The sequence below is a fragment of the Pelodiscus sinensis genome, chromosome 3, assembly GCF_049634645.1.
Source record: "Pelodiscus sinensis isolate JC-2024 chromosome 3, ASM4963464v1, whole genome shotgun sequence".
NCBI lineage: Eukaryota > Metazoa > Chordata > Testudines > Trionychidae > Pelodiscus > Pelodiscus sinensis.
Window position 1 is genome coordinate 138,910,738 of NC_134713.1, and position 25,981 is coordinate 138,936,718.

Here is a 25,981-nt window from a genome sequence, read left to right on the forward strand (position 1 = left end):
CCGCCACTTCTCCCGCGAGCCGGATCCCGCGATGAGGTTTGGGGCTCTCCCCGAGCTGGAAGCCAGTGCTGGCACTCCAGCCTCACGGTGGGAGGTAGACTGGAGCCTGGGCTCACCACTGGAAGGGCCACGCTTTCAGAAGCATTGGTTCAGTGGTTCAAATGGAAAAAAATCATTATAACTTCAAAATACTTGTTTTCAGTTAATTACAATTGCTGTTGGAAAGTGTTTCACTTTTCAGCAGAAGTACATAAATCAAGGCACTGAAGTAAAAGATGAATTCAAGGTGAATTTGGTTCATACAATCATAGAACACTAGAACTGGAAAGGACCTTGAGAAATCATCAAGTCCAGTCCTCTGCCTTCATGGCAGGACCAAGCACCATTTAAATCAGTGTTTCTCTACCAGTGGTATGTGTACCCTTAGGGGTACGTGAGAGAAGTCTGAGGGGTACGAAAACACAAGTGAAATTTGGCAAAAAATGTCTGGGATTTTGCCCTGCAAAGAGGATTGGGGAGAGGGTGGCGGCACGTGCCTGCCAAATTGAATGTTTGGAGGCATGCGCCTGGACGTTAACAGCCGCTCTGAGCATGCGTCCCAGAGCCTGGTGGGAAAAGGCGTGTGGCTGTGGTAGCTCCGGTGAGACACAGGGCCGTTCCAAGTTGGAGGTGGGCGTTTGGCCAGTGGCGTAGCGAGGGAGGGCTGGGGGTCGGTTGCCACCGAGCGCAACACTGGAGGGGCACCGGGCTGGGATGGGAGTGAACAGCCCTACATGGCAAGCCCGGCACTGGCGAGCCACTTGCTCCCTGCAGACAAGCCACCAAGGCAGAGCTGGGTGGCAGGAGCAGGCTCTTCAAAGGTAGGGTTAGCATATGTCCAGTTTTTCCCGAACATGTCCTTGTCTTCCCATGTTAAATTGCCGTCCAGCCAGCTTTTTTAAAACACAAAAAATGTCTGGGATTTGGGGAGGGGGTGGCAGCACTTGCCTTCAAGGAAGAGTTCAACCATCTTTTGGAGCCGTGCACCTGGACAGTTCATGGCTGCTCTGTGAACACGCCCCAGTGCCTAGAGAGAGAAGCGCATGGCTGCGGCAGTGGCTCCGGTGAGACCCATCGTGTTACTAAAAGAATAAAACAATGTGGGGTTGCCTAGCTCTGGGGGATGGGTGAGGGCATTGGGTTAGGCTGGGGGTACTTATAATTTTTTTAAAGGGGTAATTTATATATATATATATATATATATATATATATATATAAAGTTGAGAAACACTGGTCTAGATCATCCCTGATAGATGTTTGTCTAACCTGCTCTTAAATATCTCTAGAGATGGAGATTCCACAACTTCCCTGGGCAATTTATTCCGGTGTTTAACCACCCTGACAATTAGGAAGCTTTTTCTGATTTCAGATATGGATTAAGGGCTTCTCTTATCTAACAGCTGTTGTCTTATTTTCCTGTTCATATCTGACTGTCTGAATTCTACAATTACCATTATTCTTTAGCTTAAACTCTGTCCCTTTCTTTCTCTCTTTACTTCCACCCAAATTTGTTTGTGCCTTAATCTGCAGCATTTTGTTTTGTATTCTTCCCTACTGTAGCTTGTTTTGTGACTATTGTTATGGGATTTAGCAAAAGAGAGGTGACTATTTACTTGGTCCACAGTTCCAGCTGGATGTACCAAAAATCTAGTCCTTAATTTATAAATCACCAGTCCAGTTGCTTCTCTCTGCTCTCATGGCATTTGGGTTGCTACACAGACAGTTAGGATTTATATAGACATTAATAGCTGGAGTATAGCACAGTCGGAAAAAGTAGATGGATTTTAAATGAAATGATCTGTTCACAGGGAGAAAATGGCACTGATGGATACAGTGGACCAGGACAGAAAGGAGCAATTAGCAAAATAATCCTAATTGTCTGTGTAGCATGAAAAACAAGCAATAAATGAAAACTCTTACTTCTTTTTACATTACTTTAGTGATTGTGAAAGCTGCAGGGGAAAAAAATGTTGTTCTGTTATCATCCCTGTCTGTAAAACCTGCAATCCAATATACACAGACGGGCTTCCAGAATCCACCGGTATGGATCATATTGCAAAATTAGAGCCATAGTTTGTAAAGTCACTGGGAGAGGGAGGATTTTGTTTCATTTGTCCAGCAAGTGCCATGTGTACCTGAGCCTACATGTAAACAATAGAAAAAAAAATTGTAAACTCTTAAAGTGAGAGTAAAAGTAGTAATAACCCTAATTATTCTTTATTGTAGTATTATTTTTTTGTTACTGTAATGAGATTTCAATGTTGCCCATACTCAGGAAGATGATATTTTTGCCCCAGAAAGGTTCCAATCTAAAAAGACAAGCAACACGTGAATGGTGCAGGAGAGGGACACGATCAGATTATATATCCTTCCATGGAAATATTTTATATAGTTTATATCTATTTTATAATTAAATAAATTCACATTTACTGCCACTATTTATAAATGAAATGAAGGGAAACATTGTCTTATTAAAAATAATCAGAGAATAGGTCTAATTCATTCCATAAATGCTTCTCTACTAGGGTATGTCTACACTACCCTCCTAATTCGAACTAGGAGGGTAATGTAGGCATACCGCACTTGCAAATGAAGCCCGGGATTTGAATTTCCCGGGCTTCATTTGCATGAAGCCGGCCGGCGCCATTTTTAAATGCCGGCGGTTCGAACCCCGTGCCGCGCGGCTACACGCGGCGCAGAGTAGCTAGTTCGGATTAGGCTTCCTAATCCGAACTAGCTACTCTGTGCCGCGTGTAGCCGCGCGGCACGGGGTTCGAACCGCCGGCATTTAAAAATGGCGCCGGCCGGCTTCATGCAAATGAAGCCCGGGAAATTCAAATCCCGGGCTTCATTTGCAAGTGCGGTATGCCTACATTATCCTCCTAGTTCGAATTAGGAGGGTAGTGTAGACATACCCCTATTGATTCCACCCTTCTTTGAACTGTGAGGTCTCCTATTTTGACATATCAAATCTTTCTCTTAGAAGACCCCTCCTGCTCCTATTAAGGTCAATGACCAATCTTCCACTGACTTCACTGGGAGAAGGTGCAAACTTCTAAAACTAATATTTATTATTACTTTATTATTACAATGCCTTGGGTCCCATAGTCAGGATCATATCATTGTGCTAGGCTGCGTACAAATGAGTAAAACATTGAAAGTTCTTGTCCCAAAAATGAGACCTCAGGATTATGTCCAGATGGGACAGACAAAGGGGAGTGATGCAGGATGGGGAGCGAGTTAACAGTCACGATGGTTCTTTTGCACAAATAAACTCTCAGAGCTCACAGTAGTCACAGATGTAAGCAGCTAGTTGACTAATAGACTATCCGATGAGCATAAGCTTATCGAATAGTTGACTAGTCCCTTGACTCACTTCCCCCATCTTGATGAGCAGGAGCTGGTGCTGGGGTCCTGTCTGCAGAGGGCAAGGGAGTAGCGGGGACTGGGTCCAAGGTGGGAATGAACTGCACCTCTGCTTTTTAAATGTATTAAGAACCATTGGGTGATGTGAAACTGAAATACCTGGAGAAGTGAAAAAACAGATCGATAGAGCCAGAAGAGTACCCAGACAGGAACTACTTCAAGACAGGCCCAAAAGAGAAAGCAATAGAATTCCATTTGTCATCACCTACAGCCCACAACTTATACCCCTCCAATACATTATCAACAATCTATAACCAGCCCTGGAAAATGACCCCTCACTCTCACAGGCCTTGGGGGGGTGGGGGAGGGGAAGGCCAGTCCTCACTTACAGACAATCCCATAACCTCAAACAAATTCTTTCCAGTAACCACACAACACAACTCCATCATAATCATCCAGGAACCCACCCCTGTAATTGGCCCCAGTGCCCACTCTGCCCACACTTCTACACAAGCAATTTCATCACTGGACCCAACAACATCATCCACTACATCAGTGGCTCATTTAACAGCATGTCCACTAATGTGATCTATGCCATCAAATGCCAACAATGCCCCACTGCCATGTATATTGGCCAAACTGGACCATCTCTAGGGGAAAGAATGAATCGACACAAATCAGATATCCAAAAAGGCAACACACAGAAACTGAAGTCGAAATAGCTTAATTTGGCTTTTGGCACAGTCTTCACTGCAGGAAGTTAAAGGAAGAGCACTCTCCCTTCGACTGCCCTTACTCCTTGTGAAATGAGGGTTACCGTGAGTTGAAGTAAGAAGTCCTCCAGCTCGACATTATTTCAAAATAAAGGTATAAATAGTGTAGCTGTGCACTATGTTACTTTGGAATAACATCCATTATTCCGAAATAATGCTGCCGTGTAGAGATACCCACAGAGATCTGTGTTCCCTTTGTTGTGCCTAAAATAGCCTTCATGGAAAGTAGGTGCATGGGGCATTTGGAAAGGGCTAGTGTGGATAAGAATAATGAAGATGCCCCGAGTTTCCTTAAAGGAAGATAAGTGAGTAAATGATTTACATAAAATAATGTAAATCCTAAATACAGATTAAGGACCCTTACTCCTGTGACTAATCTTGATCTTCAGTGAAGTTCAGCTAATATGGGCTAAGCAGAGAATATTTGTCATCCATTACTAGCTCTCTTTCGTCGTGAAGCAGAAGACCTATTCTTTCCTTTGGTCTTTCTCTTGCTCCTAACATATTGTTAGAAACTTTTTCGTTATTGCCTTTTTATGTCCCTTGCACTTTTTGTGCCTTGGCCTTTCTTATTTTGTCAGTACTTACTTATGCTATTCTTTTGTATTCATCCTTAGTAATTTATCTGTATTTGCACTTTATGTAGAATTCTTGTTTGTTTGTCGGGCTAATATAGTGGGGAATATGTTTATAAAATGTCCTGATGACATCAAGCTGGGAGGAGTTGCAAGCACTTTGGAGGATAGCATTGGAATTCAAAAACAACCTTGACAAATTGGAGAATTGATCTGAATTCACAAGATTTAATATGGTATGTGATTCCTACACCTATTATAATATACATTTTGGAATCATAACTTAGAGCATTCCCTAAATAGTATTTTGTAGTGTTCATTTTTGGTTGCTTTTATTAAAACAGCCCCTCATAAAATCTTTGTTTAATATTAATTTTGCTTAGCCTCCAATGCCAATGAAGGCTTTGTGGGATTAAAGTGAAATACTAGTAATTAAATAAATGTATGTAAAGTCAAGAGGTTTGATGATGTTGTGTGCCATCATTGTGTTGTGTAGTAAATTTGGATGAAATCCTAATAACATTTTATTGTCAGTAATGCTCTGTTCATAGAGATGAGAACAGCATCTGAAAAACACATGAAGAAATTTCATCTGAATGTTTTATATACATTTAAGTATCCAATAGCAAAAATACAAGATCTCTCCTTTGTTTAAATACATTTCCTGTCTTTGTTGTTATATACTGTAGTGTGGCAGACCTATTTATAATCCAAGAAGGGGGGAGGGGGAGAAGCCTCTACTGGAAGCAGAAAAACTAAGTTGGGAAAGAATAGCAGGAAGTGTGACTGCCATTTAGCCAAACAATCTAGAACTAATCAGGCTTAAAAGCTGCTGTAAAGGCTTACTGTAGCTACTAACGAGTAAACAGTACAATTCTGTTTTTCTCTTCAGAAACTTTAAAGGGGTGTATGGGTGAAAAATGAAAATAATGTAAGAAGAGCAAAGACAGAAATTTCAGAAGCTCAGCACATGTAGTTCTTGTGGGAAAAAGGAGAACTATACTGAAAAGGGGTGGATTGAACATTGATAGATATTTTTCAGATTAAGGTGAGTATCTCCTTTGGCATTTCTGTTTGCTATTGTCTCAATGCAATTGTCCATGGTTTAGCACTAGTAACTAATATTAACCTAATAATATATGCGCGTGGCAAAATTCATTCTGCATATGTTTAATCTGAACTGTGGAGAATGAATGTTGCCATACAAACATATTACTAGATTAATTGGCTTTTAAAATTGATAAGCCTTGTTTAAGAAATATTTGTGGTTTTGGTAGAGATTCTTAGAGTTCTTCCAACAGTAATCTTTGCCAAATTACTTACTATTAGGTAATTTTTCTATTTCCAACACATTTGTCTTTTATTTACATAGTAATTACTGTAGCCATTTGGATAGAAGCTTTTTTCCTATGAAGGAAAACATGAAGTCAATGCCAAAATATACATTATTAAAAGTGTCACAAAATAAAAGACTTAATCTTATCAGATGTATTCATAGAAAAAGATCAACCTAAAATCGAGGCCTCTGAAAGTTTTTTTTTTTTTTAAATCTGAGATGGCAAATTACATATTTGGGATTCATTTATTTATTTTCATGCTTACTTTAATTGCAAAATGATGCAGCAGCCCTAGCAAAGTCCAATGCAATCAATGGCAGACTGAAATAGCTTAGAGAATGCAGATCTTTCATTTTGGTGTATTATTTACATATTTTATATCCTGTTGCAACAAACATAACCTGAAATCAACTATAAAAGCTACACTGTAAAATGTCAGGGTATAAAATATATCATCTTACTGGCTGGGTCTAACAAAAATAGAAGACCTAAAAAATACAGATTTTCACTCAGTGATGGCCATCTAAATTAGGTTGGTTTTTGTTTTCTTTGCTTTGTGCCAGATTGCTTTGTCTTGTGCCAAAACAGAAGGTGGTAGCATGACTTAAAGGAAAAACGTTGGAAATATGGGCTAAATAATACTGAAAGATTCCTCCATACACTGTGGATAATACTATGGGGTTTTCACCATTCTTGAATCAATCACGAGAGTGAGATTTACACTTGTTTCAGTGATGTACTGTGTTACATCTGTATTGATAGGAACCCTATTACTCATGCATTACTCATGTTACTAAGAATTAGTGGCTTATTGTAAATTGTGGCTGGAGAGGAAAAGAAAAGGAAATGATTGTATGCTGTTAGGCTACTTTATCCTGGTAGGATGCTGTTATATTTAGAATCTGTTGTTGTGAAGATAGCACGGCAGGATGTCTGTGGATTCACATGGAGGTGAAAAGCTGAGACAGAACAATGGTAAATAGTGTCAGTCAGTACTGTTGACCAAAGGCACAATCCTGTGAAGTGCTGTGCTAGGGTTTCAGTGGAATTTATGGTTATCCAACACTTCATGGCACCAGGCCCCTTATTCTATCTGGTTTAGAGATGGCTAGTTCTCTTTTGCAAGAGATTGTGGTCCTGCTCTTGAGAGGAGTGGAGCATCTTTGGTGAGACTGAACTCAATGGTGATATAGATGCTGAGCACATTGCAGGACTGTGGTCTGTTAAAATATTTTCAGTGGATGCCTTTGTAGATAAAATAGATTTTTGTGGAGAAGTTTGACAATGAATTTGTTCGTACTCAACTTAGTTATGCTGGACTTCAGTAAGAGTTTTACCTGCATAAGGTCTGAGTAAAAACGGAAAGAGGATTTAGCCCATAGTTTTTAAGTCAAAAAAAGGTAAATTGGGCAACCCTTAATAACACAGATGAGCCTCTTACTCACTTCAGCAGGCTACTCAGGTGGCTACGTGCTCAGAGTACTGTAAAGGTTGCAAAATCTATCCCTAAGTGAATTCAGTTGCTTTTATGAAATATTAACAGCTAAGCTTCAGTGACCTAGCTGAACAGCAACACTGTTTTTCCTTTGTACAATGCATGTGTATCAGCCTTGTGGACTCCAGAAAATAGAGGATAACTTAATCACTTTCTCTGCTTAAATATTCCGACGGTCAGGATTTTTCTAGTCTGAGATGTTCCCTGCAGTATTATTTCAAAAGTACATTTGGCTTACGTGTGTCTACAAAATTTATGACTATTGTTCAGACAGGAAGAGGAAAGCCGTTTGGGAGCCAGCCATTTTATACTGTTAGTATGTAATAGTTACTATGGTTTAAAATGATAGAATCGTGTACTGAGGCAGTTTCATGTGAGCCTATGTAAAATAGAGAGTATATTATGGTTACATAGAAATTAACTACTTAATACTTTTAATACTCATACTCTCTGCAAAGGGAAATTAGACACCACATTCTGATTGTATACTCTGCTGCAAATCCGCTGAAGTCAATAGAGTTACTCTAGTGTAACTGAGAACAGAACTTGTCCCAAGGGGTTTAGTCCACCCATTACAGCAGGCTACCCAGCCACTCTTCTCCAGTTTTCATAGTATGGGAAACACATAACTACCACTCCCATACTCCTTCACTTCTGCACTCAGCATGGGAACATAGCAACTGAGATTCAGAGCCACTGTGTCTACAATACTGCCAGCATAAAGTGTTCCAAAATTCTGAATCAAGCACAAAAAATCATGAGATTATCTTAAAAATCATGAGACTTTTAAAAACAATGAATCTTGGGTGCTTTTTATTGGCTTTTTGGTTCTTTGCAGGGTTAGTGTTAACATTGTCAAGCTTTTCTCTGCAACTAGGAAAGCTAGATCTTTAATTTAAATACACTGAGAGTCTTATAGAATCACGATACCAGAAGTTAGGGCTCTAAAAATACCCACAAAATATAATAAGACTTACGTGAACATACTGGGTCAGACCAAAGGTCCATCTACCCAGTATTCTGTCTTCTGATGGTGGCCAATGCCAGGCGCTCCAAAGGGAATGAACAGAATAATGATTCAGAGGCTAGGGACACGGTTCCTACCCATTTTGGCTAATACCCATTGATGGACCTAACCTCCATGAATCTATCTAGCTCCTTTTTGAACCCTATTAAAGTCCTGGTCTTCACAACTTCCTTTGGCAAGAAGTTCCACTGTGTGTTGTATGAAGAAATACTTCCTTTGGTTTGAACAAAAAACAGGACTATGTAGCACTTTAAAGACTAACAAGATGGTTTATTAGGTAATGAGCTTTCATGGGCCAGACCCACTTCCTCAGATCAAATAGTGGAAGAAAATTGTCACAACCATATATATCAAAGGATACAATTAAAAAAATGAACACATATGAAAAGGACAAATCAAATTTCAGAACAGAAGGGGAATGGGGAGAGGTAAATGTCTGTGAGCTAATGATATTAGAGGTGATAATTGGGGAAGCTTACATTTGACAATTTACACCTAAGCTTAAACAAAGATCAATTATCTTACCCATTACAAAGATAACTTCCCCAATTATCACCTAATTATCATTAGCTCACAGACATTTACCTTCCCCCCCCATCCTCCTTCTGTTCTGAAATTTGATTTGTCCTTTTCATATGTGTTCATTTTTTTAATTGTATCCTTTGATAAATATGATTGTGACAATTTTCTTCCACTATTTGACCTGAGGAAGTGGGTCTGGCCCACGAAAGCTCATCACCTAATAAACCATCTTGTTAGTCTTTAAAGTGCTACATAGTCCTGTTTTTTTGTTTCAGCTGCACCAGACTAACACGGCTACATTTCTATCACTATTCCTTTGGTTTGTTTGATGGATTGATTGATTGTATGTTTGTTTTAAACCTGCTACCTATTCATTTCATTTGGTGACCCCTAGTTCTTAGGTGATGGGAATAGGTAAATAACACTTCTTTATTCACTTTCTTCATATTAGTAATGATTTTATAGACTTCTATCATATCCCGCTTTAGTTTTCCCTTTTCTAAACCCAAAAGGCCCAGTTTTACTAATCTCTCCTCATATGGCAAAAATTCCATACCCTTAATTATTTTTGTTGCCCTTTCATGAACTTTTTCCAGTGCCAAGATACCTTTTTTGAGATGAGGAAACCACATCTGCACACAGTATTCAAGATGTGGGTGTACCATAGATTAATATGAAGGCAATAAGATATTCTCTGTCTGATTTTCTATCCCTTCTTAATGATTCCTAACATTCTGTTTGCTTTTCTGACTGCCCCTGCACACTGAGTGGATGTTTTCAGAGAACTATCCACAATGATTCCAAGATTTCACTCTTGAGCAAGTCCCCATCATTTTTGTACTTATAGTTGGGATTATGTTTTCCAACGTGCATTATTTTGCATTTATCAACATTAAATTTCATTGTCATTTTGTTGCCCAGTCACCTAGTTTTGTGAGATCCTTTTGAAGCTCTTCACAGTCTGCTTTGGACTTAACTATCTTGAGCAATTTAGTATCATCCGCCAATTTTGCTACCTTATGGTTTACCCCCTTCTCCAGATCATTTATGAATATGTTGAATAGGATGGGTCCCAATACAGACCCCTGGGGGAAGGGGCAGATGATGGTTTTGTGGGGCCCCGGGCAGCATAATTCCGCGGGGCCCCCCCTTTGCCACGGCGCATGCGCGGGGCTTTCTGAAGCGTGGGGCCCGGGGCGGCCGCCCCGTTCACCCTGCCGTATATCTGCCCCTGCCTGGGGGGGCACCGCTAGTTGCCTGTCTCCATTCGGAAAACTGACCATTTATTCTTTCCCTTCGTTTCCTGTCTTTTAACCAGTTATCAATTCATGAGAGGACGTTCCATTTGACCCCATGACAGCTTACTTTGCTCAACAGCCTTTGATGATGGACTTTGTTGAAGGCTTTCTGGAAAGCTAACTATGCCATATCCACTGCATCTCCCTTGTCAATATGTTTTTTGACCCTCTCAAAGAATGCTAGTAAATTGGCGAGGCATAATTTCCTTTTACAAAAATCTCCCTTTCCCCCATCAAATTATGTTCATCTATGTGTCTGACAATTCTATTCTTAATTACAGTTTCAACTAATTTGCCTGGACTTGAAATTAGACTTGCTGGCCTATAATTGCCAGGATCACGTCTAGAGCCCTTTTCAAAAATTGGCATCACATTACCTATCCTCCAAGAATTTGGTACAGAAGTTGGTTTAAAGGATAGGTTATGAACCACAGTTAGTAGTTATGCAATTTCACATTTGAGTTCTTTCAGAACTCTTTGGTAAATGTCATCTGGTCTTAGTAACTTGTTACTGTTTAGTGTATCAGTTTGTTCCAAAACCTCCTCTAATGACATCTCAATCTGGGAGAATTCCTCAGATATGTCACCTAAAAAAAAAAAAAGGCTCAGGTTTGGGAATCTCCCTCATGTCCTCAGCCGTAAAGACAGATGTAAAGAATTTAGTTTCTTCAAATTGACCTTATCATCCTTGAGTGGTCCTTTAGCATCTCAATAATCCAATGGCCCCACTGATTATTTAGCAAGCTTTGTGCTTCTGGTATACTTAAAAAAAATTGTTATTTTGAGTTTTTGGCTAGCTGTTGTTCAAATTCCTTCTTGGCCTTCCTAATTATATTTTTACACTTTTTGACAAGAGTTTGTGCTCCTGAATATTTTCCTCTCTAGGATTTAACTTCCATTTTTAAGTGATGCCTTTTTAACTTTCACTGATTCTTTTACTTGGTTGCTAAGCCATATGACACTTTTTTGAGTTTTTAATTTTTTTTAATCGGGGTATACATTTAAGTTGAGCCTCTATTATGGTGTACTTGAAAGAGCTTCCATGCATCTTTGAGGGATTTTACTTTTAGCGTTGTTCATTTTAATTTCTGTTTAACTAATCTCCTTATGCTCTAATAAACCTGTCTCCGGGGTTCCTTGTTGTTTTTGCAGATACACACTAACACAGCTACCCCTTTGAAACTTTTCTCCTTATTTTTATGTCATTCCCCTTTCTGAAATTAAATGCCAGAGAGCTGAGCTGCTGTGGGACTGCTAAGACTGGGTCTGTGAGCTCACTAGCTTCTAAATACTACAATATTTGTAGAATAAGGAGACATATATGATGTAATTACCCCCAAGAGAGGGCAATAAACCTTATTCTGAAGCCACTCCAGAATATATGATATATTCTGACTGATTGTACAAGAAACAATAGACATGTTGAAAACATACAGTCCAGAAGGACTTCATAACTGTTTTATGAGATTCATAGATTTAAAGGCCAGAAAGGGCCATTGTGATTATCTAGTCTGACTTCCTGTATAGCACAGGACAAAAGAATGTCCCTGAAATAATTCCTAGAGCAGATCATTTAGAAATATATCCAATTTTGATTTTAAAATTGTCAGTGATGGAGAATGAACAAATTACCAAGGTTTGAGGTGCAAACAATTGATTCATTGTTAAAAATGTATATCTTATTTTCAGTCAAATTTTGTATAGCTTCAACTTCCAGCTGTTGGATCATGTTATATCTTCTCTGTGAGCCTGAAGAGCCCATTATTAAACATTTGTAACCCCCTACCCCACGCAGGTACTTATAGGCTGTGATAATCCCTTAATTTTTTCTATATAAATAAAATTGACAACAAGCCTTTGCCATACTGTGACCAGTCTGGGATACAAGAGCCATTTCAACAAGAACCAAACTACATATTTTCACTTCCAATGTGAAATCAGTGCTGCTGTATGGCTCGGAGGTGTGGCACATTGTCCAAAGCAACACTAAGAGAATTCAGATGTTTGTCAATAAATGCCTTAGACATTCTCCAGCTAAAGTGGTACGATAGAATGCCAAATGAAATCTTGTGGACCAAAAGAAATCAGAAAACAAGGAGGTCCAGATTAAGAAGAGAAAATGATGAAGGGCAGGCCACATCCTGCGTAAGGACTGTGAGAAATGTATCATGAGACAAGTGTTAGAATGGAATCAAGAGGGAAAGAGTAAAAGGGGACGTTCCAAACAAACATGGCGACAAAGCTGCCTGGACGAAGTAAAAGCAGCTGGCTTAATGTGGGATCAAATCAACACTATCACTAAGGATCACAAGAAATGGAGAAGGACTGTGTAGGCCCTAAGCTCCATTTGGAGCCCAAAGAACTAATAGTTAGGAATAGATTGAGCTTTTCGAATCTGTCATTATAAACCTAAGGGATGTTTTCTAATCCTTTGATTAATCACTCCCAGTACCCAGATAAACTTTCAGTGCACATAGACATTAATACATCTAAAACTTTTACCTTTAAAAGTGAAATAGAACATGATACTCTTCCTCTGTCAATGAAAATAACTTGTTACAGTAAACTTCCGATAATCCGGCACCTTTAGGACCCAGGGGGTGCCGGATTATCAGATATGCCGGACTATCGGAAGGGGGGGCTATGAGGGGTCTAGGGTGGTGTGGGGGGGGATGCCACCCCAGACACCTCATAGCCCCCCCTTCCCATAGTCCGGCTCTGCCCCAGGCATCCCCAATTCAGCCGCTGCTGGTCAGTTTCAGCAGCAGCTGAATTGGGACGCCTGTGGCAGAGCAGCAGGGGTGCTGCCGGGTTGGTCCAGTAGCGCCACCCCTTGGCGCTGCGAGATCAACCCAACAGCACCTCAGTTGCTCTTGGGGATGCTTGGGGCAGAGCAGCTGGGGTGCTGCTAGGTTGGTCCCACAGCGCCAAGGGGCAGCGCTATCGGACCAACCCGGCAGCACCCCAGCTGCTCTGCCCCAGGTGTCCCCAAGTCAGCCACCACTGAAACTGACCAGTTTCAGCGGCGGCTGAATCGGGGACAGCTGGGGTGCTGCTGGTTGGTCCTGCAGCGCCGAGGGGCAGTGCTACGGGACCTACCAGCAGCACTCCAGCTGCTCTGCCCTCGGCTTCCCCGATCCAGCTGCTGGTCAGTTTCAGCAGCGGCTGAATTGGGGAAGCATGGGGCAGAGCAGCTCCAATGGTCCGGTTGCCCGGAGCACTTACGGGTTCCTGATGGTGCCGGACCATCAGGAGGGCCGGACCATCAGATGCCGGACCAATGGAGTTTTACTGCATCTGCTTTTGGGAGTTCAGCAATCTGATTGAAATGACTTGGTGGTGAATCAATATGTTAAATGAAATATAGAAAATTTATTCTCCACACATTTTACATTTCCATTAATACGCTTAACTTCCATTACAGTGAACAGAAATTATGTTATTAAATGAGGTTATGAATAAGCCCCAGGCTTGCCAGAAGTTATCTAATACAAAAAAACAACATAGTAAAGAATGCTTTTTGATGTTTCTCTAATCGGATGACTTTCCTCTCTGCTATTTTGTTGAATAGAAAGAGGTGGAAAATACCATCATAAATCAGTTGGAAAGCAATGAAATTCAAATATTTGTATTGATTTTGCTCATTATTTTTAGAGTTGTTGATTAATTGCAGTTAACTCATGCAATTAACTTCAAAAATTAAGCACAATTAATGACAGGTTTAATGGCACTATTAAACAATTGAATCCCAATTGAAACGAATTAAATGGTTTAGATGCTTTTCTACATTTTCAGATAAATTGACTTCAGTTACAAAACAGAATACAAAGAGTGCAGGGCTCATTTTATATTATTATTTTATTACAAATATTTGCACTTTAAAAAAAAAGCAAAAAGTAACAATACTTTTCAATTAATTTCCTAGAACAGAGGTGGGCAATAATTTTGATGGGGGGCATTCCAAGAATGTGTTAAGTAGTCAAGGACTGCACTCTTCCATGATATTAATAAAGGAGGTGTGGGGTCTGGGATGGAGGTTGTGTGCAGAAGGGAGCTTGGAGTAAGGGACTGAGGTGCAGCAGAGGGTGTGAGATTTGGGAGGGAATTTGTGTGAAGAAGGGGGTTGTGACCTGTGGCAGGAAGGGTGCAGAGATCTGGTTTGTGACCACAGGTAGAGGATTGGGATGCAAGGAGTAGGAGGGGGTTGTGACCTGGGATGGGAGTGTAGGGGATTTGGGTGCAAGGTCTGGGATAGGGTAGGAGTAAAAGAGGGGGCAGAGGGTTGTCGGAAGGAGGGCTGGGATGCCAGAGGCAGGACTGTGGCTGGGAGGTGCTTACCTGGTGGCTCCCAGCCAGCAAGCCAGCTGATTCCTCAGCCATGGTCCCTGCCTTCCATACCCCTGCATCATCTGCAGGGACCATGTTTGGCTCTGAATGCTGTTAGCTCACAAGGGGAGGGGTACTTTGCATGATGCCTGTTATGCAAACAGGCAACTATTGTGCTGGGGGTGGAGGAAACACAGCATTCAGAGAGCTGCTCTGATCAGTGTGCTAGGGCAGGGCAGGCAGGGAGCTTAGCTGAGGTGCCTACGGGCCATATTTTGCCTGCATCTGCCATAGTAGTAACATGGTGCAATCTCTTTATTTTGAAGGTGAAACTTACAAATAAAGCTTTTCTTGTTACTTAATTTCACTCAAAACCAAAACAATGTAAAACTTTAGAGCCTACAAGTCCACTCAGTTCTACTTTTTGTTCACCCAATCATTCAGACAAACAAGTTTGTTTACATGTGCAGGAGATAATGCTGCCCACTTGTTTATATGTCATGGAAAATGAGAACAAGTATCCGCATGGTACTGTCATGGCCGGGTCGCAACACATTTATATGCCAGATGTGCTAAAGAGTCATATATCCCTTCATGCTTTGGCTACCATTCCACAGGACATATTTCCATGCTGATGATGCTTGTAAAAAATGTGTCAAGTAAATTTGTGACTGGGGGAGAATTGTCTCCTGCTATGTTTTATCCATGCTCTGCCATATATTTCATGTTATAGCAGCCTCAGATGATGATCCAGAACTTTGTTTTGTCAAACTGGCAGTGAAAGTGTTCGTAAAGTGAACAATGTGAGATTTTTTAAAAGATAAATGTGACTTAAGGTTTAAGAATCTGAAGTACATTCCAAAATCTGAGAGGGATGAGATGTGGAGTAAGCTTTCAGATGTCTTAAAAGAACAAGACTCCAAAGAGAAAAATACAGAACCCGACCCACCAAAAAAGAAAATCACTCCTCTGCTGGTGGCATCTGGCTCAGATGATAAAAAAACATGCTCCACCCCATTTTGGATCATTATTGAGCAGACCCATCATCAGCATAATATTAATAGAAATTAATATTCTCTTGAATAGTGATTAAAGCATGAAGGGGAATATGAATCTTTACCACATCTTGCACATAAATATCACGTGATGCTGGCTACAACAGTGCCATGGAAACACTTGTTCTCACTTTTGGTGACGTAAAACAAGAAACAGGCAGCATTATTTCCTGTAAACATCTAAACAAACTTATTTGAGCAATTGGCAGGACAAGAAGCAGGGACTGATTGGACTTGTAGGCTCTATAGCTTTACATTGTTTTATTTTTGAATTAATTTCTTAACATAATTCTAAATTTGGAAGTTCAGCCTTCATGATAACTTGTGCTACAGTACTTGTAATGGGGGAATTAAAAAATAGTATTATGTTTTTTTTACAGCGCAAATATTTGTGATAAAAAATAAAGTAAGCATTGTACATTTTATATTCTGAGTTGTAATAGAAATTAATATATTTTAAAATGTAGAAAACATCCACAATATTTAAACAGTATTCTATGATTATTTATTATGATTAATCATGATTCATATTTTTAATTGCTTGGTATTCCTAGTTATTTTAAAGTGAGGCCTACTGCTGTTGGCTTCTTCCTCCCCCTCCCTTCCGTCTTTAGTTAGGGTTGTTAGCCCTCCAGGATTGTCTTGGAATCTCTAGGAAATAATATTTAATTGAATATTAATCTTTATGCCATGTGATGAAACCTCTGAATACATTCAACCAGAATTGGCAACCCTACCCTTAATGTGTCCATGCTTAAGTGATGTAGGCCTAAAATTCTTTTTCTCCAATATTCATAAACTGAAGTTTATTTTAAAAGAAATTAAGTTTCTTTCTAAGAGACCTACATTAAATGCACAGGCCACAAGTGTTTCATTGTATGAGTTTAATGACTCAAGAACACATTGCTTAGATTGTAAATTTGGGTTGCCCGGAGCAACAGGTTATACTTTAAACTGCATGTCCTTGTGAAAAGTTCTGAGAGACAATAAAATCCTGTTCCTGTTGAAGGCTTTGAAGCCTGGTCAAAGTTTTGTCAATGGCTTCATCCAAGAGATCACCTAGAGACAATCCACTGAGTTATCATTGCCTTTCTGCTCTCTCCTTCCTCCCGAGCAGGTAATGGTTTACTATTGGCCTGTATCATCAATAAATTATTGCCCCCCACATACACACACACCATAACACAGCTCATTTACTCTGGCCAATGAGTAAGAATGGGAGAATCAAGAATCCATCCATCCCTAACCCACCAGCTATGCTGCATGTAGCCTCATTTATTCCTATCAATTTGGACTCAATGTCTGTTTAGCAGCCCCGTTAAGTGTGTAAGGAAAGACTGCTACTCCCTTGTGTCTCTTTGTATTCTAGGCCACATCTACACTTGCTTGGGATTAGCGTTGCCAGTTTTGGTTGTATGTATTCCTGGAGATTTCATGGACTAGTCTTATCTTTAATTAAAGGTTAATCTTTAATTCCTTGAGATTCCAGGCCAACCCTGAAGAGTTGGCAATCCTACTGGGGATCAATCAAGGGGATCAATCTCCTGCTGCAATCAAGACAGCAGTGACTGATTTAGCAAGACCTGCTTAATCAACCTGTCATGAGACAGAGTAGCTGCCCAGTGACCAGGTGGAGGGGGGAAAAAGGGGAATGGGTGATCTCCTCCCTGAGCCCTGGTGGGCAGAAGCCCACCCCTAACTAGGCTGCACAACTGCAAAGAGCTCTGAAATGAGAGGAGTAAAGTCAATGGGAGTGTGTCTAGACTACATGGCTCCATCGACAGAGCCATGTAGATGAGTTTACTAGACATAGCAAAATGAAGAGGCGCTTCATTTACATCAAAATGGCTGCCACACTGTGCTGAGGCATAAAGGATCTGACGACAAGGAGTTCTGGGGTCAGCTGATCCCCGTCTAGACTACCACGCTGTGCCGACAATCGGCTGATCGGCACAGCGCGGCGGCCATTTTAATGTAAATGAAGCTGGCTGCCAAGATACTAGAGCAAGAAACTTGAGGCTCCAAATATGTAGGACCTGTCAAAACAAGAAAGGTGGTAAGGTTTGGAAGGCGAGAAAATTGGAGAATACTGGGAATGAACAGGCTCTCACAGAGGGATTTAAGAGATTGTGTTTCCTTATGGAGACGAGAGGCAGGAAAACTCTTGGAGGGACCTGGTAAGAGGGTAAAACTGATGGACTGTATTTTGTAACTTTGGAGTTTTCTTTTGAAGTTGTATTTATGTGATTAAACTGGGACCCCTGAGAAAGGATGATGGATGAGCAAGTAACTCTTGTGTAGCATTTAAGAAGCCCTTTCAGTGAGAAATTTGTTAGCAGGGCATATTAGTGGTACTGTGGGCATGAGTGGTACCTAGGAGGTGGTTGACCTCACTAAGTGGTGTAGTAACATTATAAAAAAGCAGCAGAATCTTGTAAATGCAGGTATTTTCTTAGAGGCAGTTAACGCTTTCCTGAAATGTATGGGAATGTAGTGATCTATGCAACAGCCTAGCACAGCACCCTTGAGGAGAAACAAGCAAAATCTTATGGAGAATTAGCCACCTGATAAAGTACTTTCAGTCCTGGGTGTGTCAATACTCTAAAGATATTACCATGTCCTTAAAAGAAGAGAAATAACACACAAAAAAAGCTAATGCTAAAAGCTGATATAAGAGGAAATATTTAAAATGTTCAATCTGCATGATCTGGCAAAGTACTGACTAAAGCCCAGACTGCTGCAAATGTTTATGCTGGTGAGCAGTCACAATAACTTCTACTCATTCATAGTATCCCAAGCTACTACATTTTACCCAGTGAATTCTACTGAACCCCATGCACTGTTTAAAATAAAGTATTTGCAAGACCAAGGCTTACGGGGGAAGTTGATAACATTCCATGTATACTTTAAGGGTCAGTGTAGTGTGGATTATTTAGTCTGATACAAACCTCTTAGTTTAAGTGGGAGTTAAATCGTGCATGGGTTTATGCTAGATTTCAGCATGAGAGGAATTCATCCTATATCTATGTTTACACAGCAACATTATTTCAGAATAACTAACATTACTGTATTCCTTAATAACATAATCCACATCTACACAGAAAGCAGTTATTTCAACATAATGGTGAAATAATGGTGAGCCAGAAGACTTCTTACTCCGACTCCGACTCCTCTAACCCTCATTTTATGAGTAAGGGAAGTCGGAGGAAGAGTGCTCTTTTTCTGACTTCCCGCTGTGTACATAGCATCAAAAGCTGAAATAATCTAATTTGACTTAAGCTATGCAATTAATGTAGCTCAAGTTGCATAGCTTATTTCGGCTTTAGCCCTGCTATGGAGATGTGCCGTATGTGTGGAAAATAAACATCCCTTTTTTAAGCATAAATAGCTTTTGCTGATAGTGCAGAATGTCTTTTTTGCCCAACATTTTTGGAATCTCATACACTGATGTACTGTACCACTTTAATCTTGCATTGTGTTACTCTACTGTTTTGGACTATTCTACAGAAAGTCGTATTTGTTTAATAAGAGGGTTTTTCACCTGCTTAGGTATAATGCAAAGCTTTATAAATAACTCTATCTTATAGTTTAGCTTTGTTTTGGGAAAAACTCCCTGAGGTGGATAATTAACAATATGGTGATTCACAAACATCTTATGATATGCTGCGAAGTTCTCCATCAGAACAAGAGACGTTGAGTTGACTAGGAAATAAAAGGCCCCTTCTTAGAAATGTTATGCGTCATTTATGTGGGCTTTCAATCACACTGTACTTGGAAAACTGGGAGATGCATTTGACTATAAAAGACACAGAAGAACTATTTCTAACCTATCAATTCTGATTAGAAATGTATTTTTCTTTTTCACATAATGTAAATATTCAACCGTATATGATATACCCAGAAACTCTACAAAGGAGGATAAAATCAGACAAAAGGTCTTGTCTTGTGGATGTCACAAGACAGAGCCATGAAATTTGTTTCCAACTCTGCCATATATTTCCTGTATTAACTTGGGCAAGCTGTAAACTCTTTGTATCTCCAAGAGTTTAAGTTGAACTTAACTGCATTAGGCCAAATTTCTAAACAATGAGTTCACACTAACAATCTCTTCCATCAACTTTAAGGGCCATTAAAATCAATTTTGGTTCTTTTGCTTTTCATGAGGAGTAATGCTAAATTCTGTAATGTGGGGCTGATATTTCCCAAGGGTGTTATGAAAAGAGCTCTATGAATATTACCAAAAATGCCAATATTCAATAGAATTTTATTATTTCAATCTATAGAATGACAAGGATGCCTTTAGAGACCTAGGTATCTTGGAAAATACATTTGTTTTGACTCAGTTAGTGTTTGATTCCCACAAATGTTTTCACTGATGTTTTATTGGCAAAAATGTTTAGCTTAATCCTTATAGCAATATTGCAGAATATCTGTGGAAAGTAAATTCCGAAATAACAATTGTGAGAATGCGCACTGGAAAATCCTGCAGCTCTGAGTTGGTGTCTGCTTAGATGCTCTGTGGAAATAATGCTTGTGTAGCCTGGTCAGCATACAGTAGCTATGAAACGCTAGAGCATGTCCAATGCAAATGAATCTTCAGAGAATGTAGCTGGCAAATTGACTGGTCTCTACCAACCATGTGCATATTAAGATTTTTAAAGGGCTTTCAACGTGGCCAAATTTGGGATAATTTTCATAGGGAGAACAAAAGGCACCACAATACTAGTCTCCACTACTGCCACATTTTTATTGTGTGCCCCAAAACATGAAGTTAATGCTTCTGAGCAAAACTGCTATACACATTTTTAACATGGCAACACAAAATACTTGTTCCTTCATTTCTGAGCATTAGAACTTTCAAATTATCTACGCTTTCCAAAACATCAAACTCGGTCGATAAAATATAAAGAATTTCAAGCAAAACAATTACATTTTAGTAAAATTACAAGTAACTGAAAACAGGATCTTGTAATGAAAAGTGTTGCTCAAGCTTAATTGTAGGCATTGCTCCTGCACCAGCTATAATTAGCTGACAAATAATTTCTAATGTAAAGAGAGGACATATTTCAAGACATAAGCATTAAGAGGTAGTTACAGTCGACCTGTTGACTCCAACTCTGCATCTCTTGATTTTCAGTGTTGGATTTCTCAACTTAAATATTGCTATGGCCTGGTCTATGATGGGAGTTTAGGTCAAACTTAGCCACGTTAGGCCGAATTTCTAAACAATGAGTTCACACTAACAAGCCTGTTCCATCAACTTTAAGGGCCATTAAAATCAATTTTGGTACTTCTGCTTTTCATGAGGAGTAATGCTAAATTCAATGGTATATAGTCGACTTTACAGCAGTGCTGTGAAAGTCAAAGTTCTTGGCCTCCGGGAGTTATCCCACAGTGCCTTGCAGTGACCACTCTAGCCAGGACTATCAACGCTACTGCTCTCCAGGAACAGGAAGAGCACCAGGAAATTTTGAATGAGATCCTGGACCTCAATGCTATGTGGGGAGAGGAAGGGCTGGCCTTACCATGAGGCAAACTGAGGCAGCTGCCTCAGGTGCCAGGCTGTGGGAGGAGGAAGGGGGGTGCCACTAGGACCTAGAGTGTAGAAAATTGTGTCTGCTGCTGGTGCATATGTATTCTCTCTGGTCTAGATGCACAGAGATGGTGGAGTGCTATGCTAGATGAAGGAGGGCACAAGAGACATAACAGGCAGGCAGGAGAAAAGATGAGAGGGAATAACAGAAAGCAGCAGGAGCTGCAGGGAGAGAGAGGCAGAGGAGCCTCTTATGTACCTCTCTAGCACCCCCAGGATCCTGGACTGATTAACTCCAGCTTCTCAGGGAACTTACTGTTTCCTGCTGCTTCCCTGAACCCACTTGAGGAGAACAGGTGGTCAACTGAAGTAGTAGGAGCCAGTTAGGCCCTTAAGACACTGATATCTTCCCTCACTCAGGCCCTGCTACCAGCCTGCTTATTTGTCCCCTTCAACTGAGTGTTGAGAGCCACTATAGCTGGCACACAACAGCAGTCATAAGTGAAAGAAGAAAATGCCCCTCTGGGGCAGCATTCAGAAAAAGAAAGAAAGCAAAGGAAGCTTTTCTATCTAAGCAGGAAGAAGCTCTCCTGAGACACATAGACACAAATTGTTCATGGTGAGCCTTCCGGCCCCAGTAAGGATGTGAGTGGTGAGGAGATGCCTGATCTTCCAGTTAGTCAGAGTGCAGACCTGGCAGCTACTGCAGCACCCATATCTCCATCTCAAATGGATGTAACCATGCACATTCCTGAAGAAAAGTGTAGATCAGAGAAGAGTGTGGTGGAGGCACAGGGAACAGCTGCTGCTGAGTTTAGTTCCTTAAGTCTAGATGATGCAGGACTGTGGACCCACTTGAGCAGTAGCCTGAGGGACTTCCTTGTACTGCATGGGCCACAGCAAGTAAAAAACTTCACGTTCCCCAAAGACAATGAAAATAGAAGTTTCCATCCAACACGTTACTGGCGTGAAATACCCTATGGTGACAAAGTGGAGAGGCCATGGCTTATGTACTCAAAAACCCAGAACGCTGCATACTGTTTTTGGTGCAAACTCTTCCAGTCTAATGTTCCAGCCACATTGGGTTCTACAGGAACGAAAGACTGGAAAAATCTGGCTAGAAATCTGGCATGCCATGAGAAGGCAGCAAATCACCAGAGAGCATTCCATTGGTGGAAAGAGCTTGAGATGAGACTAAGGTTAAAGGCCACCATAGATGATCAGCATCAAGAGAAGATTGCATCAGAGTCTCTTTACTGGCAAGATGTTCTGAAAAGGCTCATTGCCATTGTGAGACTGCTTGCTACCCAAAACCTAGCACTGTGTGGCACTTCACATCAGCTGTATGTGCCAAACAATGGAAACTTCCTTAGAATTGTGGAGCTGATGGCTGAGTTTGATGCTGTACTCCAGGAGCATCTAAGAAGAGTCACCACCCAAGAAGTGTACACACACTACTACCTTGGAAAAACAATTCAAAATGAGATCATACAGTTACTGGCAACAAAAGTCAAACAGAAGATTGTGGCAGATCTGAAGCCAGCAAGATATTACTCTTTTATTCTGGACTGCACAGTGACATCAGCCATATGGAACAAATGACTTTAAGGGTACATTTTGTAACAACAACAGAACCTAGTGAAAATGTCCCTGCAATAGTGACTGTCAGAGAGCATTTTCTAGAATTTATTGACATTGATGATACTACAGGAGCTGGTATGACAAATGTGCTTCTTAAAAAGCTGGAAGATACGGGAATTGCAATAGCTGACATGAGAGGTCAAGGCTACGATAATGGTTCCAACATGAAAGGAAAGAACAGAGGAGTGCAGACACGGATCTGAGAGTTAAACCCTCGAGCTTTTTTTGTCCCATGCAGTTCTCATTCATTGAACTTGGTGGTCAGTGATGCAGCATCAGCTTCTAGTGAGGCTGCTGAATTTTTTAATGTAATTCAAAGCATTTATGTATTTTTCTCTGCATCAACTCATCGATGGCAAATTTTGAAGCACATCTAGGAACATCCTCTCTCACACTGAAACCACTGAGTATTACACAATGGGATAGTCGAGCGGAGGCGATAAAGCCTATCAAACACCAAATTGGGAAGATAGATGATGCCATAGTTGCCATTATGGAGGATAATGCTATGATAGGAACTGTTCATGGGAGAACAGTGGCAGAGGGAAATGGAATCACCAGAAACATACATAACTTCAAATTTCTGTGTGGCTTAGTGTTGTGGCATGACATACTGTTTGAAATAAATGTAGTAAGCAAGAGACTCCAAGATGTTGACCTTGATATATCTGGAGCAATGGAACAACTGGTCAAAGCAAAGTCATACCTACAGTCTTACCGGTCACATGAGGGATTTCAAAATGTCCTGAAGAGTGCACAGAAGTTGGCAGAGGAACTTCACACTGAAGCTATTTTCCCACCCATTCAGGAATACAAGAGTCACCGAAGAAGAAGATATTTTGATTACGAGGCACAGAATAATCCCATAAGAGACCCCATATAGGAGTTACTATAGAGAACTTTCTGGGTGTCTGGCTGATGAGTCTTGTCCACATGCTCAGGGTTTAGCTGATCGCCATATTTGGGGTCGGGAAGGAATTTTCCTCCAGGGTAGATTGGCAGAGGCCCTGGAGGTTTTTCGCCTTCCTCTGTAGCATGGGGCACAGATCACAGCTAGAGGATTCTCAGCATCTTGGGGTCTTCAAAGTATTTGAAGGCTTCAATATCTGAGATATAGGTGAGAGGATTATTCTAGGAGGGGTGGGTGAGATTTTGTGGCCTGCACTGTGCAGGGGGTCAGACTAGATGATCATAATGGTCCCTTCTGACCTTGGAGTCTATGAGTCTATGAGTCTATAAACAACAATTCAAAATTGAATTCTTTAACCAGGTGCTAGATTGTGCAATACAGTCAATTGAAGAACGTTTCACGCAGCTCAAGGAACACAGCAGTATATTTGGAATGTTGTATGATATTCCAAAACTCCTCACTATACCTGAAGACGACCTACACCAACAATGCAGGACACTAGAGACAGTGTTGACACACGATGACATATGCGATAATGATGCGAGTGACTTAGGTGATGAACTGAAAGCCCTTTCAAGATACATTTCAGCAGGATCAACTCCAAAGGCTGTTCTGGAATATATGTGCACAAATAAGATGACCACCTTCTTTCCAAATGCTTTTGTTGCTCTGCGCATACTTCTAACACTTCCTGTAACAGTTGCCAGTGAAGAATGCAGCTTCTCCAAGCTGAAGTTAATAAAAACACATCTACACTCCACAATGACACAGGAGAGGCTGGTTGGCCTTGCAATCATCTCAATAGAGCATGAGCTGGCCCAGACTGAGGGCCTTCAGGAAGCAGTTCAAGAAATCTTTGCAACCAAGAAGGCACAGAAAGCACCACTTTGATTATTCAAACAGATAAAAATGCCAGTGTTTACTATGCAGACAAGAAAAGTTACATATGCTGGTCAGGCGTTTGAAAGTTAAGTGTTACTTACAATTTTTGAACAAGGCATTTTAAGCTGTTAGTTCTCCTGTATTGGGGTAGATAGCAGAGCAGTCCCATGAGAGGAGTAGATCAAGAAGAAGGCAGAATTGAGACCTTTCAAAGTTTTGGCCCAAGCGAGGTGACATGGGGGCATCATTTGAGCTCCCCGCCTCAGGTGCCAAAATGTTGTGGGCCGGCCCTGTGCAGGACTGTAGATTAGCAAAAGGAATGCAGATATATATGCAAAGATTGCAAAGGGCATTAAGGAGAAAGGATATGCCAGGCATGCACAGCATTGCCCAGAAAAATAAAGAAGTTGATGCAGTTATACCAGAAGACAAAGGAGGCAAACTTAGTGTTCTATGCTCTTAGGCTACATCTACACTGGCGGCTTCTTGCGCAAGAACTGTTTTGTGGAAGAGTTCTTGAGCAAAAAGTCTTCCACAGGAGCGCATCTACACTGGCATGTGCTTTCGCGCAAGAGATATGCTTTTGTGCAAGAGCGTCTATGGCAATGTGGACTTCTCTCTTGCGCAAGAAAGCTCTGATGTCTATTTTAGCCGTAGGGGTTTCTTGCACAAGAAATTCATGTTGCCTGTCTACACTGCCCTCTTGCACAAGAGCTCTTGCGCAAGAGGGCTTATTTCTCATGGGGAGAGGAATAAGTCTTCCAGAAGAAGCCCTGTTTTCCGATGCTGTACTGTTAATTTACTTGTGCAAGAACACTCGTGCAGTGTAGACACCTGGCAAGTTTTTGTGCAAGAACAGCTGTTCTTGTGCAAGAAGCTGCCAGTGTAGACATAGCCTTAGTGTTCTGTGCTATTATTTAGCTCTAATTTACCACTAAATGTCTTTCAAGAGCCCAGTAAACATTGGAAGTGCTCATAATGCTGCTAGACAATACTGACCTCCAGTGGATCAGCAAATTCTCTGGTTCGGCACCAGTCAAGTCCTGAGGGTGCCAGACTAGAAAGATTCAACCTGTATGTTATTTGGACCAGTGGAATAGATCATCAAGCCCAGTAGCTGTTTTTAGACTTGGATTCCACATACTCAAATGACTACTGTCAAAAGACAGTTTTAAGTTCGGAAATGGATGTATATAATGGAC

General features: G+C 40.8%; 1 protein-coding gene across 1 annotated transcript in view; it reads left to right on the forward strand.

The window, feature by feature from the left end:
• The first annotated feature begins 5,530 nt into the window (after window positions 1-5,530).
• The window catches only part of RASGRP3 (RAS guanyl releasing protein 3), a 79,731-nt gene continuing 59,280 nt past the window's right edge, over window positions 5,531-25,981 (forward strand). The window contains exon 1 of the mRNA XM_006131317.4: window positions 5,531-5,801. The gene's annotated coding sequence lies outside the window, so the exon portion shown is untranslated. The remainder of the gene's footprint in view (window positions 5,802-25,981) is intronic.